This window comes from Triticum aestivum, chromosome 3D, assembly GCF_018294505.1.
Source record: "Triticum aestivum cultivar Chinese Spring chromosome 3D, IWGSC CS RefSeq v2.1, whole genome shotgun sequence".
Classification (NCBI taxonomy): Eukaryota; Viridiplantae; Streptophyta; class Magnoliopsida; order Poales; family Poaceae; genus Triticum; species Triticum aestivum.
In genome coordinates, this window is record NC_057802.1 from 462,478,184 (window position 1) to 462,497,159 (window position 18,976).

Consider the following 18,976-nt stretch of genomic DNA (forward strand, 5'->3'; position numbering starts at 1 on the left):
CTCTCCCTGGCCGCCGGCCCTAGGGGAAGGAAAGGGGGAGGGTTGGCCCCTCCTGCCTTTCCCTCATGAGAGAAAGGAAAGGGGGGTGTTGGGAAACGTAGCATGCAATTTCAAAAAAATTCCTACGCTCACGCAAGATCTATCTAGGAGATGCATAGCAATGAGAGGGGGAGAGTGTGTCTACATACCCTCGTAGACCGTAAGCGGAAGCGTTTGACAATGCAGTTGATGTAGTCGAACTTCTTCTAGCTTCGACCGATCAAGTACCGAACGTACGACACCTCCGAGTTCTGCACACGTTCAGCTCAATGATGTCCCTCGTCCTCTTGATCCAGCAAGATGTCGAGGGAGTAGATGAGTTCCGTCAGCACGACGGTGATGGTGAAGTGATCCGCGCAGGGCTCGCCTAAGCACTACGAAGATATGACCGGAGGCGTAAACTGTGGAGGGGGGACGCCGCACACGACTAACAATTGATGTTGTGTGTTCTAGGTGCCCCCTTCCTCATATATATAGGTGGGAGGGAGAGGAGAGAGGCCAAGGGGCGCCCCAAGTGGGGCCGAATCCCACTTGGGCTCCTGCCCTGGTTCGGCCCCCCTTCCTTGTATAGGCGCCAGGGGAAGGAAGGGGGAGGTGGCGCCCCCCCTTTCCTTTCTCCCTTGAGGAGGGGAAGGAGGGACTTGCCCTCCCCTATTCCTTTCCCTAGGGCTGGCCGACCTGGTGGAGGGGCGCACCAGCCCCTTGTGGGCTGGTCAGTCCCACCCTTGGCCCATTAAGCCCATATCTTTGCTGGGGGTGCCCGGAACCCCTTCCGGTGACCCTATATCTACCCGATACCCTCCGGAACACTTCTGATGTCTGAATATCATCGTCCTATATATCAATCCTTACCTCTCGACCATTTCGAGACTCCTCGTCATGTCAGTGGTCTCATCCGGGACTCCGAACAACATTCGGTCACCAAATCACATAACTCATATAATACAATATCGTCATCGAACGTTAAGCGTGCGGACCCTACGGGTTCGAGAACTATGTAGACATGACTGAGACACATCTTTGGTCAATAACCAATAGCGGAACCTGGATGCTCATATTGGCTCCTACATATTCTACGAAGATCTTTATCGTTGAACCGTTATGACAACATATGTTATTCCCTTTGTCCATCGGTATGTTACTTGCCCGAGATTCGATCGTCGGTATCTTCATACCTAGTTCAATCTTGTTACCGGCAAGTCTCTTTACTTGTTCTGTAATGCATCATCCTGCAACTAACTCATTAGTCACTTTGCTTGCAAGGCTTCTTATGATGTGCATTACCGAGAGGGCCCAAAGATACCTCTCTGATACTCGGAGTGACAAATTCTAATCTTGATCTATGCCAACCCAACAAACACCTTCGGAGATACTTGTAGAGCATCTTTATAATCACCCAGTTACGTTGTGACTTTTGATAGCACACAAGGCATTCCTTCCGTATCCGGGAGTTGCATAATCTCATAGTCGAAGGAATATGTATTTGACATGAAGAAAGCAATAACAATAAAACTGAACGATCAATATGCTATGCGAACGGATGGGTCTTGTCCATCACATCATTCTCCTAATGATGTGATCCCATTATCAAATGACAACTCATGTCCATGGTCAGGAAACCTTAACCATCTTTGATCAACGAGCTAGTCAAGTAGAGGCTCACTAGGGACACAATGTTTGTCTATGTATTCACACATGTATTTAGGTTTCCGGTTAATACAATTCTAGCATGAATAATAAACATTTATCATGATATAAGGAAATATAAAATAACAACTTTATTATTGCCTCTAGGGAATATTTCCTTCAGTCTCCCACTTGCACTAGAGTCAATAATCTAGTTCACATCGCCATGTGATTAACACCCAAAGAGTACATAAGGTGTGATCATGTTTTGCTTGTGAGAGAAGTTTAGTCAAAGGGTCTGCCACATTCAGATCCGTATGTATTTTGCAAATTTCTATGTCTATAATGCTCTGCACAGAGCTACTCTAGCTAATTGCTCCCACTTTCAATATGTATCCAGATTGAGACTCAGAGTCATCAGGATCAGTGTCAAAGTTTGCATCGACGTAACCCTTTACGACGAACTCTTTGTCACCTCCATAATCGAAAAACATTTCCTTAGTCCTCTTTAGGTACTTAAGGATAATTTTGACCGCTGTCCAGTGATCTACTCCTAGATCACTATTGGCAGGGTATACAATAGGTCTAGTACACAGCATGGCATACTTTATAGAACCTATGGCTGAGGCATAGGGAATGACTTTCATTCTCTCTCTATCTTCTGTCGTGATCGGGTTTTGAGTCTTACTCAACTTCACACTTTGCAACACAGACAAGAACCCTTTCTTTGACTGATCTATTTTGAACTTTTTCAAAAAAATGCCAAGGTATGTGCTTTGTGAAAGTCCTATTAAGCGTCTTGATCTATCTCTATAGATCTTGATGCCCAATAAGTAAGTAGCTTCACCGAGGTCTTTCATTGAAAAACTTTTATTCAAGTATCCTTTTATGCTATCCAGAAAATCTATATCATTTCCAATCAATAATATGTCATCCACATATAATATCAGAAATCCTACAGAGCTCCCACTCACTTTCTTGTAAATACAGGCTTCACCATAAGTCTGTATAAAACCATATGCTTTGATCACCTTATCAAAGCGTATATTCCAACTCCGAGATGCTTGCACCAGTCCATAGATGGATCGCTGGAGTTTGCACACTTTGTTAGCACCTTTAGGATCGACAAAACCTTTTGGTTGCATCATATACAACTCTTCTTGAAGAAATCCATTAAGGAATACAGTTTTGACATCCATTTTCTAGATTTCATAAAATGTGGCAATTGCTAACAAGATTCGGACAGACTTAAGCATCGCTACGAGTGAGAAAATCTCACCGTAGTCAACACCTTGAACTTGTCGAAAACCTTTTGCGACAAGTCGAGCTTTGTAGATAGTAACACTACCATCAGCATCCGTCTTCCTCTTGAAGATCCATTTATTCTCAATGACCTGCCGATCATCGGGCAAGTCCACCAAAGTCCACACTTTGTTCTCATACATGGATCCTATCTCACATTCATGGCCTCAAGCCATTTATCGGAATCTGGGCTCATCATAGCTTCTTCATAGTTCATAGGTTCGCCATGGTCTAGTAACATGACTTCCAGAATAGGATTACCGTACCACTCTGGTGCGGATTGTGCTCTAGTTGACCTACGAGGTTCAGTAGTAACTTGATCTGAAGTTTCATGACCATCATCATTAGCATCCTCTCTATATGGTGTAGGCATCACTGAAACAGTTTTCTGTGATGAGATACTTTCCAATTCGAGAGAAGGTACAATTACCTCATCAAGTCCTACTTTCCTTCCACTCACTTCTTTCGAGAGAAAACTCCTTCTCTAGAAAGGATCCATTTTTAGCAACAAAGATCTTGCCTTTGGATCTATGGTAGAAGGTGTACCCAATAGTTTCTTTTGCGTATCCTATGAAGACACACTTGTCCGATTTGGGTTCGAGCTTATCAGGCTGAAACTTTTTCACATAAGCATCACAACCCCAAACTTTAAGAAATGACAACTTAGTTTCTTGCCAAACCACAGATCATACGGTGTCGTCTCAACGGATTTAGACGGTGCCCTATGATACGTCTCCAACGTATCTATAATTTTTGATTGTTCCATGCTATTATATTATCTATTTTGAATGTTTAATGGGCTTTAATATGCTCATTTATATTATTTTTGGGACTAACCTATTAACCGAAGGCCCAGTGCCAGTTTCCGTTTTTTTGCCTATTTCAGTGTTTCGCAGAAAAGGAATATCAAACGGAATCCAAACGGAATGAAACCTTCGCGATGATCTTTCTTGGACCGAAAACAAACCAGAAGACTTGGAGATGAGGTCAGAGACGCAACGAGGCGGCCGCGAGGCAGGAGGGCGTGCCCAGGGGGGTAGGCGTGCCCCCCACCCTCGTGGGCCCCTCGTAACTCCACCGACGTACTTCTTTCGCCTATATATACTCTTATACCCTAAAAACATCAGGGGGAGCCACGAAACCACTTCTCCAACGCCGCAACCTTCTGTACCCGTGAGATCCCATCTTGGGGCCTTTTCCGGCGATCTGCCAGAGGGGGAATCGATCACGGAGGGCTTCTACATCAACACCATAGCCACTCCGATGAAGCGTGGGTAGTTTGCCACAGACCTTCGGGTCCATAGTTATTAGCTAGATGGCTTCTTCTCTCTCTTTGGTTCTCAATACAAAGTTCTCCTCGATGTTCTTGGAGATCTATTCAATGTAATACTTTTTGCGGTGTGTTTGCCAAGATCCGATGAATTGTGGATTTATGATCAAGATTATCTGTGAATAATATTTGGTTTTTCTCTGAATTCTTATATGCATGATTTGATGTATTTGCAAGTCTCTTCGAATTATCGGTTTAGTTTGGCCTACTAGATTGATCTTTCTTGCAATGGGAGAAGTGCTTAGCTTTGGGTTCAATCTTGCGGTGTCCTTTCCTAGTGACAGTAGGGGCAACAAGGCACGTATTGTATTGTTGCCATCGAGGATAAAAAGATGGGGTTTGTATCATATTGCTTGAGTTTATCCCTCTACATCATGTCATCTTGCTTAATGCGTTACTCTGTTCTTATGAACTTAATACTCTAGATGCATTCTGGATAGCGGTCGATGTGTGGAGTAATAGTAGTAGATGCAGAATCGTTTCGGTCTACTTGACACGGACATGATGCCTATATTCATGATCATTGCCTAGATATTCTCATAACTATGCGCTTTTCTATCAATTGCTCGGCAGTAATTTGTTCACCCACCGTAATATATGCTATCTTGAGAGAAGCCACTAGTGAAACCTATGGCCCCCGGGTCTATTTTACATCATATTAGTTTCCCATCAACTTGCCAATTTCTGTCGCCGTTTATTTTGCAATCTTTACTTTCCAATCTATACAACAAAAATACCAAAAATATTTACTTTACTATCTTTATTAGATCTCACTTTTGCGAGTGACCGTGAAGGGATTGACAACCCCTTTATCGCGTTGGTTGCAAGGTTCTTGATTGTTTGTGCAGGTACTAGGTGACTTGCGTGTAACCAATCTCCTACTGGATTGATACCTTGGTTCTCAAAAACTGAGGGAAATACTTATGCTACTTTGCTGCATCACCCTTTCCTCTTCAAGGGAAAACCAACGCATGCTCAAGAGGTATCAAGAAGGATTACTGGCGCCATTGCCAGGGAGATCTACGCTCAAGTCAAGACATACCAAGTACCCATCATAAACTCTTCTCCCTCGCATTACATTATTTGCCATTCGTCTCGCCTTTTCCTCTCCCCCACTTCTAAAACGATTTTCAAAAACCTTTGCCTTCTCTCGTTGCCCTCTTTTTTGTTTAAGTTTGCCTTTCTATCGCCATGGCCGAACCAAAAGGGGCTAAGGGTTTTCTCCCAGGTTTTAATACTTTGGATAGTCCCTCTGTCCTTTCTAAGCTCATAAATAATGATGCTATGGAAAGACCTACCGGAGTTATCGATGAGAGTTTGAATAATTTCGATGAAGATGACCCCAAAATTTTCCGTTATTTGCTTGATGAAACTTTTAAAGATGCTTGGGATAGGCTATTAAGGATCCGATCCAGCTATGTGCCCCAATATCAAATTGAGATATACGTAAAAGGTTTTTATGTTGGCTTACCATCTTCTTTTAAGCAAGTTTTGGATTCTATTTTTGAAGAGGGTTTTCTTGAGGGGGATGCCATCGATACCTATGAAAAGATGAAAGCCATATTTGGGCACCCTATGAGTTAAAAATGTTGAATCTACCTCTCTTTTGTGTTTTTATCAGAATGAAATTATCAAAGAGATGAAGGCTAGTTTAGATGCAAATTTTCGTAGTGTGCTTAATATTTCTTCTACCATTAATGGCCACGTGCTTTCACAAAATAGAAAGATAAGTGCTTTAGATAAGAATTTTTCTCTTTATCATCAAAAAGGAGAAGATGGCAATACTTAGATCTATTCTTGCTTTATGCCTAGCTAGGGGCGTTAAACGATAGCGCTTGTTGGGAGGCAACCCAATTTTATTTTTGTTCCTTGCTTTTTGTTCCTGTTTAGTAATAAATAATTCATCTAGCCTCTGTTTAGATGTGGTTTTATGTTTTAATTAGTGTTTGTGCCAAGTAGAACCTTTGGGAAGACTTGGGTGAAGTCTTTGCAATCTTGCTGTAAGAAGCAGAAACTTTAGCACTCATGAGATTAGATGCCATTTTTTACTGGAGAGTGATTTTAGGTTGATTACTTTTGAAGATGATTATAGACAAATTCCTCATGTCCACCAATTTATTTCAGAATTTTTGGAGTTCCAGAAGTATCTGTTTGATACAGATTACTACAGACTGTTCTGTTTTGACAGATTCTATTTTTCATGTGTTGTTTGCTTATTTTAATGAATCTATGGGTAGTATCGGGGGGTATGAACCATAGAGAAGTTGGAATACAGTAGGTTTAACACCAATATAAATAAATAATGAGTTAATTACAGTACCTTAAAGTGGTGGTTTATTTTCTTATACTAACGGAGCTCATGAGATTTTCTGTTTAAGTTTTGTGTTGTGAAGTTTTCAAGTTTTTGGGTAAAGATTTGATGGATTTTGGAATAAGGAGTGGCAAGATCCTAAGATTGAGGATGTCCGAGGCACCCCAAGGTAAAATTAAAGGGCAACCAAAAGCCTAAGCTTGGGGATGCTCCGGAAGGCATCCCCTCTTTCGTCTTCGTCTATCGGTAACTTTACTTGAGGCTATATTTTTATTCACCACATGATATGTGTTTTGCTTGGAGAGTCTTGTATGATTTGAGTCTTTGCTTTTTAGTTTACCACAATCATCCTTACTGTACACACCTTTTGGGAGAGACACGGATGAGTCGGAATTTATTAGAATACTCTATGTGCTTCACTTATATCTTTTGAGCTAGATAATTTTGCTCTAGTGCTTCACTTATATCTTTTTAGAGCACGGTGGTGGTTTTATTTTATAGAAATTATTGATCTCTCATGCTTCACTTATATTATTTTGAGAGTCTTTTAGAACAGCATTGTAATTTGCTTTGGCTATAAAATTAGTCCTAATATGATGAGCATCCAAGATGGGTATAATAAAAACTATCATATAAAGTGCATTGAATACTATGAGAAGTTTGATTCCTTATGATTGTTTTGAGATATGAAGATGGTGATATTAGAGTCATGCTAGTTGAGTAGTTGTGAATTTGAGAGATACTTGTGTTAAAGTTTGTGATTCCCGTAGCATGCACGTATGGTGAACCATTATGTGATGAAGTCGGAGCATGATTTATTTATTGATTGTCTTCCTTATGAGTGGTGGTCGGGGACGAGCGATGGTATTTTCCTACCAATCTATCCCCCTAGGAGCATGCGCGTAGTACTTCGTTTCGATAACTAATCGATTTTTGCAATAAGTATGTGAGTTCTTTATGACTAATGTTGAGTCCATGGATTATACGCACTCTCACCCTTCCACCATTGCTAGCCTCTCTAATACCGCGCACCTTTCGCTAGTATCATACACCCACCATATACCTTCCTCAAAACAGCCACCATACCTACCTATTATGGCATTTCCATAGCCATTCCGAGATATATTGCCACGCAACTTTCCACCATTCCATTTATTATGACACGCTCCATCATTGTCATATTTCTTTGCATGATCATGTAGTTGACATCGTATTTGTGGCAAAGCCACCGTTCATAATTTTTTATACATGTCACTCTTGAATCATTGCACATCCCGGTACACCGCCGGAGGCATTCACATAGAGTCATATTTTGTTCTAAGTATTGAGTTGTAATTCTTGAGTTGTAAGTAAATAAAAGTGTGATGATCATCATTATTAGAGCATTGTCCCAGTGAGGAAAGGATTACGGAGACTATGATTCCCCCACAAGTCGGGATGAGACTCCGAACGAAAAAAAGAGGCCATAAAAAAGAAGAGAGAAAGGCCCAAAATAAAAAAATAAAAAATGAGAGAAAAAGAGAGAAAAAGAGAGAAGGGACAATGCTACTATCCTTTTACCACACTTGTGCTTCAAAGTAGCACCATGATCTTCATGATAGAGAGTCTCCTATGTTGTCACTTTCATATACTAGTGGGAATTTTACATTATAGAACTTGGCTTGTATATTCCAATGATGGGCTTCCTCAAAATTGCCCTAGGTCTTCGTGAGCAAGCAAGTTGGATGCACACCCACTTAGTTTCTTTTGTTGAGCTTTCATACACTTATAGCTCTAGTGCATCTGTTGCATGGCAATCCCTACTCACTCACTTTGATATCTATTGATGGGCATCTCCATAGCCCGTTGATACGCCTAGTTGATGTGAGACTATCTTCTCCTTTTTGTCTTCTCCACAACCACCATTCTATTCCACCTATAGTGCTATGTCCATGGCTCACGCTCATGTATTGCGTGAAAGTTGAAAAAGTTTGAGAACATCAAAAGTATGAAACAATTGCTTGGCTTGTCATCGGGGTTGTGCATGATTAAATACTTTGTGTGATGAAGATAGAGCATAGCCAGACTATATGATTTTGTAGGGATAACTTTCTTTGGCCATGTTATTTTGAGAGGACATGAATGCTTTATTAGTATGCTTGAAGTATTATTGTCTTAATGTCAATATTAAACTTCTATTTTGAATCTTATGGATTTGAACATTCATGCCACAATAAAGAGAATTACATTGAAAATTATGTTAGGTACCATTCCACATAAAAAATTCCGTTATTATCATTTACCTACTCGAGGACGAGCAGGAATTAAGCTTGGGGATGCTTGATACGTCTCCAACGTATCTATAATTTTTGATTCTTCCATGCTATTATATTATCTGTTTTGGATGTTTAATGGGCTTTAATATGCTATGTTATATTATTTTTGGGACTAACCTATTAAACGAAGGCCCAGTGCCAGTTTCTGTTTTTTTGCCTATTTTAGTGATTCGCAGAAAAGGAATATCAAACGGAATCCAAACGGAATGAAACCTTCGCGATGATTCTTGGACCGAAAGCAAACCAGAAGACTTGGAGATGAGGTCAGAGACGCAACAAGGCGGCCACGAGGCAGGAGGGCGCGCCCAGGGGGGTAGGCACGCCCCCCACCCTCGTGGGCCCCTCGTAGCTCCACCGATGTACTTCTTTCGCCAATATATACTCTTATACCCCAAAACATCAGGGGGAGCCACGAAACCACTTTTCCACCACCGCAACCTTCTGTACCCGTGAGATTCCATCTTGGGGCCTTTTCCGGCGATCTGCCGGAGGGGGAATCGATCATGGAGGGTGAGTAGTTTACCAGAGACCTTCGGGTCCATAGTTATTAGTTAGATGGCTTCTTCTCTCTCTTTGGTTCTAAATACAAAGTTCTCCTCGATGTTCTTGGAGATCTATTCGATGTAATACTTTTTGCGGTGTGTTTGCCGAGATCCGATGAATTGTGGATTTATGATCAAGATTATCTATGAATAATATTTGGTTCTTCTCTGAATTCTTATATGCATGATTTGATGTATTTGCAAGTCTCTTCGAATTATCGGTTTAGTTTGGCCTACTAGATTGATCTTCTTGCAATGGGAGAAGTGCTTAGCTTTGGGTTCAATCTTGAGGTGTCCATTCCCAGTGACAGTAGGGGCAGCAAGGCACGTATTGTATTGTTGCCATCGAGGATAAAAAGATGGGGTTTATATCATATTGCTTGAGTTTATCCCTCTACATCATGTCATCTTGCTTAATGCGTTACTCTGTTCTTATGAACTTAATACTCAAATGCATGCTGGATAGCGGTCGATGTGTGGAGTAATAGTAGTAGATGCAGAATTGCTTCGGTCTACTTGACACGGACGTGATGCCTATATTCATGATCATTGCCTAGATATTCTCATAACTATGCGCTTTTCTATCAATTGCTCGCCAGTAATTTGTTCACCCACCGGAATATATGCTATCTTGAGAGAAGCCACTAGTGAAACCTATGGCCCCCGTGTCTATTTTACATCATATTAGTTTCCCGTCAACTTGCCAATTTCTGTCGTCATTTATTTTGCAATCTTTACTTTCCAATCTATACAACAAAAATACCAAAAATATTTACTTTACTATCTTTATTAGATCTCACTTTTGCGAGTGACTGTGAAGGGATTGACAACCCCTTTATTGCGTTGGTTGCAAGGTTCTTGATTGTTTGTGCAGGTACTAGGTGACTTGCGTGTAATCTCCTACTGGATTGATACCTTGGTTCTCAAAAACTGAGGGAAATACTTACGCTACTTTGCTGCATCACCCTTTCCTCTTCAAGGGAAAACCAATGCATGCTCAAGAGATAGCACCCTATTTAATGTGAATGCAGTTGTCTCTAATGCATAACCCTAAAACGATAGTGGTAAATCGGTAAGAGACATCATAGATCGCACCATATCTAATAAAGTACGGTTAAGACGTTCGGACACACCATTACGTTGTGGTGTTCCAGGTGGCATGAGTTGTGAAACTATTCCACATTGTTTTAAATGAAGGCCAAACTCGTAACTCAAATATTTGCCTCCGCGATCAGATCATAGAAACTTTTATTTTCTTGTTACGATGATTCTCCACTTTACTCTGAAATTCTTTGAACTTTTCAAATGTTTCAGACTTGTGTTTCATCAATTAGATATACCCATATCTGCTCAAATCATCTTTGAAGGTCAGAAAATAACGATACCCGCCGCGAGCCTCAACACTCATCGGACCGCATATATCGGTATGTATTATTTCCAATAAGTCAGCGGCTCGCTCCATTGTTCCGGAGAACGGAGTCTTAGTCATCTTGCCCATGAGGCATGGTTCGCAAGCATCAAATGATTCATAATCAAGTGATTCCAAAAGTCCATCCGCATGGAGTTTCTTCATGCGCTTTACACCAATATGACCTAAACGGCAGTGCCACAAATATGTTGCACTATCATTATCAACTTTGCATCTTTTGTGTTGAGGATATGACCATTAGAGTCACCCGCCCAGGAGGGGTCGGGTTACGTCATAATGATCATCACGTGAAGCCCAGTACCAAGCTTGAAGATGGCGGATCAATAATGGGCTTAAGACCCGGAGGCGGCTTAAGGCCCGTAGTGATAACCCGCCGTTATGGCAAGACTTGTAATGTAAGGCAAGAGTTGTTAAGAGTCCGAGCCGGATACTGTTATAAGACGGCCGGGACTCTGAGAGCCGCGGGGCGTCAACCTCTCTATATAAAGGGATGACCCGGCGGCGGTTCAGGACGAGGGACAACAGATCGAAAGCCAGGCATAGCGGTTAAGCTCCCTGGTCATCGAAACCCTAAGTAATACCATCTCAACTGGACGTAGGCTTTACCTTTACCGTAAGGGGCCGAACCAGTATAATCCTCGTGTCCCTTGTCCCGCTTAACCCCTTTAAGCTTCCTAGCTGCGATGGTTCCACGACTAAGTCCTTGCACGAGGACATCTGCCGTGACAATTCCACGACAGTTGGCGCCCACCGTGGGGCTGACGCACGGTGGATTTGAGTTCTTGAAGGGCAGCTTCGAAGGGCTCAAGGGATACGCTGTGGGCCAGATGACCAAGAGTCGTCGCGACAAGCTCTACATCGACGATGCAAACTGGGGCCCCGACGCCGGCTCAATCGAGTACGGGGACCGGGTCCCCTTCGGCGGAATCCATGTCTTTATTGGCAAGATTGGTGAGCCGCGCCTTGAGCCGGACCTCTGCGCCGATCTCATCGAGACGGCTCAGCGTGCACGACCCGCCCGGACTCTGCCTTCCTTGAAGCATGCTTTCGTGGGATGCGTCCATGGAGGACTCTCTGAAAGATCTGGATCTGGCGAGGAGACGACCGCTCGCTCTGACGGCGAGTCATCCACAGAGGAGACCGACTCGTTATACCAACTTCAAGATGGCAGGCTCAGGGGTTGTTCCGATGGCGACAGTATTCCGGACCCCTTTGAGCCGCAGAGCCGGGTTGGAATCTTCATGGCTGGCGCACAACCTGTTCTAAACCCCACCGCCGGGGCAGGAAGCCCTGTGCCCTCGCTGGCTCAGGTGCTGATGGATCTCACAGACAAGATGACGACCCTGTTAACCGCTACGGTCGCCCCGGCGGATCAAGCTCAGCATGACGCGGAGGTGGCACAGTTAAAGTTGGATCTAGCAAAAGCCAAGGAGGATCTGGCGGCGGAAGGGGTCAGGATGGCTGCAGAGAGGGCGACTCTCGATGCCCAGACTCAGCTGATTCAGGCGCAGTCTTTCCGGCTCACGATGGATCAGAACGCGTCCAATGAGGTCATGAGAAGGAGGCATCAAAAGGCCCAATCTCGACTCCCTCCGGTTTACGATCCTCAAAACCTCTTCAACACGCCTGGTGTAGGGCCTAGTAACACGCCAGAGATCACGGCGCCCGGGGCTGGAACTTCAATTCAGCCCCAAGTGATGGGGCCTCCCCGGGTGAACGCTGCCCCGCCTCAGTACGTGCCAATACCACCGGGTCATTATGCCAACCTGTTGGAAAACATGGTCGCCGCGGCGGCGCGACTGGCGGCTCTCCCAATCGATGGCGACTCTCCGACGGCGGTTGAAACCCGCCGGGTCAGAGAACTCCTTCAGACGGCTCTGGCGCAACAGGAGGCATATTCATATAGCCGGGACAGGATTCATTCAACCCCTCGTCCAGGCCGGAGCCCGAGTTATAGCAGACACATGGTCTCAGCGACCGGCTCTAGCAATGTCCGACGCCGTGACTTGCCTCCAGGCCACGGCCCGGTTCATAATGGAGTTTTTAACGTGGTAGACCAAGATAGAGCACGACAAGAGGCAGAGCAGGCGGCTCCGTTGACGGCTTACCAGCCCCTCCCGGCTTATCTGACGGCTTCCATCGACGCAGGTATACCTACGAGGACCGGAGGCGTTCCTTGTCTGGTGCCGGCTCTCCGTAATGAACGTCTGCCCAAGGATTTCAAAGGGCCTAGGAAGGTGCCTAATTACACGGCTGATTTACAACCTGGAGCATGGATCGAGAGTTACGAGATGGCTATGGAGTTGCTGGAGGTCAGTGAAGCGGCAATGGCCAAGTACTTCACCATGATGTTAGATGGGACTGCCCGCACTTGGTTGAAAGGACTGCCACCGAACTCTATCGGGTCTTGGGCTAAGCTAAAAGCCCAGTTCATCCAAAACTTCAAAGATACATGTAGGAAATCTATGTCAATTGTGGATTTGACTAACTGTAAGCAGCAGGAGGGTGAGTCTACAACCCATTGGGTTCACCGGGTCAAAGAGATAATACATTCATCTGATAAGATGGATGCCGGCTCTGCAGTCTTAATGTTAGAACAAAACTGTCGTTTTGCGCCCCTGAAGATGAAGCTCGGGCGGCTCAAGCGCGATTGCAATGATATGGGTACGCTGATGGCGGCTCTGGTCAAGTACGCCGACTCTGATAGTACCAAGGATCCCGCGTTGGATGATGAAAGGATAGGGAAGGGAAAACGGAACGACAATGGCAAGGGCCCCCAGCACAACCCGGCGAACCAAGGAGGTAACAAGCGTAAGGCTGATGGCAGTATGGAATTTGTGGCCAACGCCAATTCACAAGGCAACAACCACCGGCGCAAGGGGAGACCACCTCCCCTTAGCCGGCGGGTCAGGCCCGACACTTGAACAATTGTTGAATGAGCCTTGACCGAGGCATGGCTCTAGGGAAAAGCCGGCCACTCATCTGTGGAAGGACTGCGCAATTATGAAGGCCTTTAAAAATTCCAATGCTTTCAATGGCAACAGTGGACCGGGCGGCGGCTCAGGCGCTGGCGGCTTTCATGGCCCGGTTGGCGGTTCAAATTCCAATTCTCAGAATGTTCAAGGAGGCTTTAATCAGCAGTCCGGCCAGGGTCATCAGAAGCAGCAGGGGGGATACTAGACTAATCCAAAGCAGCTCAATGGCGGGCAGTATCACGTATTTACTACCAGTTTGTGCAAGCGAGAGCAGAAGCTCCATAAAAGGGCTGTGAATGCTGTTGAGCCGGCGGTTCCACGCTATTTAAGATGGTCTGAGCAGCCCATTGTGTGGAGTAGGGAAGATCATCCTCCCCGGGTTGATAATCCGGGTCACCTGGCCTTAGTGGTGGCTCCTCAGGTTGGGGGGTATAAATTCACTAAAGTACTCATGGATGGTGGCAGCAGCATCAACATCCTCTATTATGAGACCTTCCGTCGTATGGGCTTAACTGATAAAAACCTCAGCCAGTCCAATACTGTTTTCCATGGCGTGGTGCCCGGCAAGTCGGCATATCCGGTCGGTAAGATCAAGCTGGAAGTGGCCTTTGGAGATGAGTACAACTACAGGGCGAAAAAACTAACCTTTGAGGTGGTCAAGATAAGAAGTCCGTATCATGCGTTATTTGGGCGGCCGGCTTATGCCAAGTTCATGGCACAGCCGTGTTACGTGTACATACAGCTCAAGATGCCGGGTCACAATGGGACCATTACAGTTCATGGCAGCCGAAGGATAGCCTTGGAGTGTGAGGAAGGTGACGCGGCTTACGCGGAATCTGTTTGTGCAACAGAGGAGTTGAAGTTTTACAAGGACAATGTTGACCCGGCAGATATGACGTCTTTGAAAAAGCCAACCATGGAGCATGAGCCAGTAATGAAATTTAAGTCCGCTGATGAGACTAAACTTGTTGACTTTGTTCCAGGTGATTCATCTCAGCAGTTCAGCATCAGTGCCAATCTGGATCCGAAATAGGAAGGCGCGCTCATCGAGTTCATCCGTGAAAATAGGGACATCTTTGCATGGAAACCTTCTGACATGCGGGGTGTACCTAGAGAACTCGCTGAGCAAACTCTCAATATTGATCCGAAGTTTAAGTCGGTCAGGCAATTCCTCCGGTGGTTTAATGAGGAGAGGCGGAAAGCCATTGGGGAGGAGGTAGCCCGGCTCTTGGCGGCCGGGTTTATTGTTGAAGTCTTTCATCCAGAATGGTTAGCTAACCCGGTGCTCGTACTCAAGAAGAACGGCACCTGGCGGATGTGTGTGGATTACATGGATTTAAACAAGGCTTGTCCGGCTGATCCTTTTGCTCTCCCCCGTATTGATCAAATTATTGATGCTACGGTGGGTTGTGAGCGCTTAAATTTTTTGGATGCTTATTCTGGATACCATCAGATTAAAATGGCAGTTAAGGACCAGGAGAAGACGACGTTCATCACTCCCTTTGGAGCCTTCTGTTATGTGTCTATGCCTTTTGGGCTCAAGAGTGCACAGGCGACTTACCAGCGTTGTGTGCAGAATTGTCTTCATAACCAGATTGGGCGCAACGTTCATGCCTATGTGGACGATATCGTGGTTAAATCCAGGGAGAAGGAGACCTTGGTAGATGATCTAAGAGAAACCTTTGATAATCTCCGGGTTTACAAGATGATGCTTAACCCGGCCAAGTGTGTTTTTGGTGTTCCCGCAGGCAAGCTCTTGGGTTTTCTGGTTTCTCACAGAGGCATTGAAGCTAACCCGGAAAAGATCAAAGCAATCACCTCTCTGGCTAAGCCGGCGTGCATAAACGACGTCCAGCGTCTGGCGGGTCGCATCGCTGCTTTGAGCCGGTTTATAAGCCGTTTGGGTGAAAAGGCCATGCCACTGTTCCAGTTGATGAAGAAAACAGATGACTTTATCTGGAATGATGCTGCTAATGCTGCTTTTGAGGATTTGAAGAGACAGCTGGCTGAGCCCCCAGTCCTTGCTGCTCCTGTTGACAAGGAGCCCTTATTGCTGTATGTAGCTGCTAACACGCGAGCCGTCAGTGTGGCTGTGGTGGTGGAGCGTAAGGAAGCGGGTAAGGAGTATCCGGTTCAGCGGCCGGTTTACTACGTCAGCGAAGTACTCATTGAGTCCAAACAACGGTATCCACATTGGCAGAAGCTTGTTTATGGGGTATTCATGGCAAGCCGGAAGCTTAAGCATTATTTCCAGGGTCACCCTATCACTGTGGTTAGTTCTGCTCCCCTGGGAGATATCATCCAAAACAGAGAAGCCACAGGAAGAGTGGCTAAGTGGGCTATAGAACTTGGGCCTCATGGTCTGAAATACGTGCCACACACTGCTATCAAATTCAAGCATTGGTGGATTTCACTAACGATTGGACAGAGCTGCAGGTGCCTGAAGAGAAACCGGATAATACATACTGGACTATTCACTTCGACGGGTCTAGGCAATTGGAGGGCTCGGGGGCTGGAGTTGTATTAACTTCCCCTCGAGGTGACAAGTTTTGCTATGTGCTACGGTTGATGTTTCCCTGTACTAACAATGCGGCTGAGTACGAGGCCTTACTCCATGGTCTTCGGATGGCTAAGGAGATGAGCTTGAGCCGGGTTAGGTGCTTTGGCGACTCAGATTTAGTGGCCCAACAAGTGTCAGGCAAGTGGGATTCCAAAGACCCTCTCATGGCGGCTTATTGCCGCGAAGTTGAGGCCATTGCTGGACATTTTCAGGGGTACCAAGTAGAGCACATCGATCGCAGGAAGAACGAAGCGGCTGATGCATTAAGCCGGCTGGGCTCTCAGCGAAAGCCGGTGCCGCCTAATACTTTCTTGGACATCTTGCATAACCCCTCGGTTAAGTTGCCTACAGAGGAAGGCTTGGCTGTTCCTGACCCGGAGGCACAGTTGGTGGCGGCTCTCCACATTACCCCAGACTGGACAGTACCATACTTGGCTTACATGACCCGGGGAGAATTGCCCGAGGATGAAACTTTGGCCAGACAAATAACCCGGCGGTCTAAGTCAATGACAATTATCAATGGCGAGCTGCATCGTCGCAGTGTCACTGGAACTTTCCAGCGTTGTGTTTCCCCTGAGGAAGGTCAAGAAATCTTACGTGAAATTCACGAGGGGGATTGTGGCCATCATGCCGGCTCAAAATCCCTTGTGGCCAAGGCTTTTCGTCATGGTTTTTATTGGCTGATGTCTCATGCTGATGCAGAGGATTTGGTCAGTAAATGTGACGGTTGCCAGAGGTTCTCGCGACGGGCTCATGTGCTGGCTCAAGAATTGAGGATGATTCCAATTACTTGGCCATTTGCGGTCTGGGGGCTTGATATGGTTGGGCCTTTTAAAAGATCTAAGGATAAGAAGACCCACCTCCTGGTGGCGGTCGACAAGTTCACAAAGTGGGATGAAGCAGAGCCAGTTAGTAAGTGTGACGCAGCCACAGCGGTTCAGTTTATGAAAAGGGTGATATTTCGCTTTGGTTTTCCACACAACATTATAACTGACAATGGTACCAATCTGTCTAAGGGCGCCATGGAGGAGTTTTGTCAACGAGAGCATATTCGGCTTGATGTTTCATCAGTAGCTCACCCTCAGTCCAATGGTCAAGCTGAGAGAGCCAATCAGGAAATCTTGAAGGGCATCAAGCCCCGGCTTTTGGTCCCTTTGCAACGGACGCCGGGTTGTTGGGTGGAGGAGTTACCCTCCGTGTTATGGAGTATCAATACTACTCCTAACAGGTCTACGGGTTACACGCCTTTCTTCATGGTTTATGGAGCGGAGGCGGTTCTCCCTAGCGACATCCGCAATGACTCGCCTCGAGTGGCGGCTTATGTTGAGGCGGATAATGAGCGGGTGCGCCAAGATGCTCTTGACTTGTTGGACGAACAGCGTGATGTGGCAGCAGCTCGCTCGGTGATTTACCAACAAGATCTGCGCCGCTATCACAGCCGCCGGGTTAAGTCCATGGTCTTCCAGGAAGGTGATCTGGTGCTCCGGCTGATTCAAGATCAAACAGACGCACACAAGTTATCCCCGCCTTGGGAAGGGCCCTTTGTGGTCAGCAAGAACTTGCACAACAGGTCATACTACCTTATCGATGTTCGGGAGCACAAAGATTCACGTAAGTCGGAGGAAGAGACCCGTCGGCCGTGGAGCATAGCTCAGCTTCGGCCTTATTACACTTGAGCCACCGGCTCTCATAATGTACATATTTCTATAGCCATGTATATATTATGATAAATAATAAAGCAGGACCTCCGTCCTTTTCTCCTCCAAAGGTAAATGTGTTATTTCCATTACAACATTACATGGTCACTTGGAGGTGGATCCGGCTTATGATCGTATTCGAATCTAGCCGTTAACAATATGATCACTTAGGGGCTTCCTGTTCAAACATAGGTCGTATTCGAACCAAAGAGAACATAGCTGTCGATACCCATTTGATTGGCAAATTGCCGAGCTCATTGGGGAGTTTTTCTTGATCATATTTGAATCATAGCTCAACCCCCTTTGGGAACCGACGTGGATCGTATTCGAATCAGCGTCGTTAAACAACTATTAAGGTCAATTGGGGGCTTCCTGTTCAAACATGGGTCGTATTCGAACCTAAGAGAACATAGCTGTCGGTACCCTCTTGATAGGCAACGCCAAAGCCACTGGGGGCTATATGATCGCATTCGAATCTTAGCTTAACCCCTTTGGGACAGTTCTCTGGTCGTATTCGAACCAGAAGCCCTTAAGTTTTGATCTTTTGGTTTGCAACAAGTTCTTCTGATCATCTCAACAGTGTGCAAGGGCGGTTCTTACTCCGCCGGCTTAACTTTGATTAATAATGTTGATAGCACGCAATAAGCATTATCGATGCTGGTGAGCCGGAGTTGAGTTCTCAACCTCATTATTTGGGTTACATAAACCGGAAGTGTACTTGAAGGCTTGCAGGTATGCTATTATGGTTACCGCGAAGATATAATTGAGAACCGGTCTTTTATGACTTTGGTTCATATTCCGGGTTATGTGTAAAGTATATGACTCTCCATGCGGTAAACCGCCTAGAGAC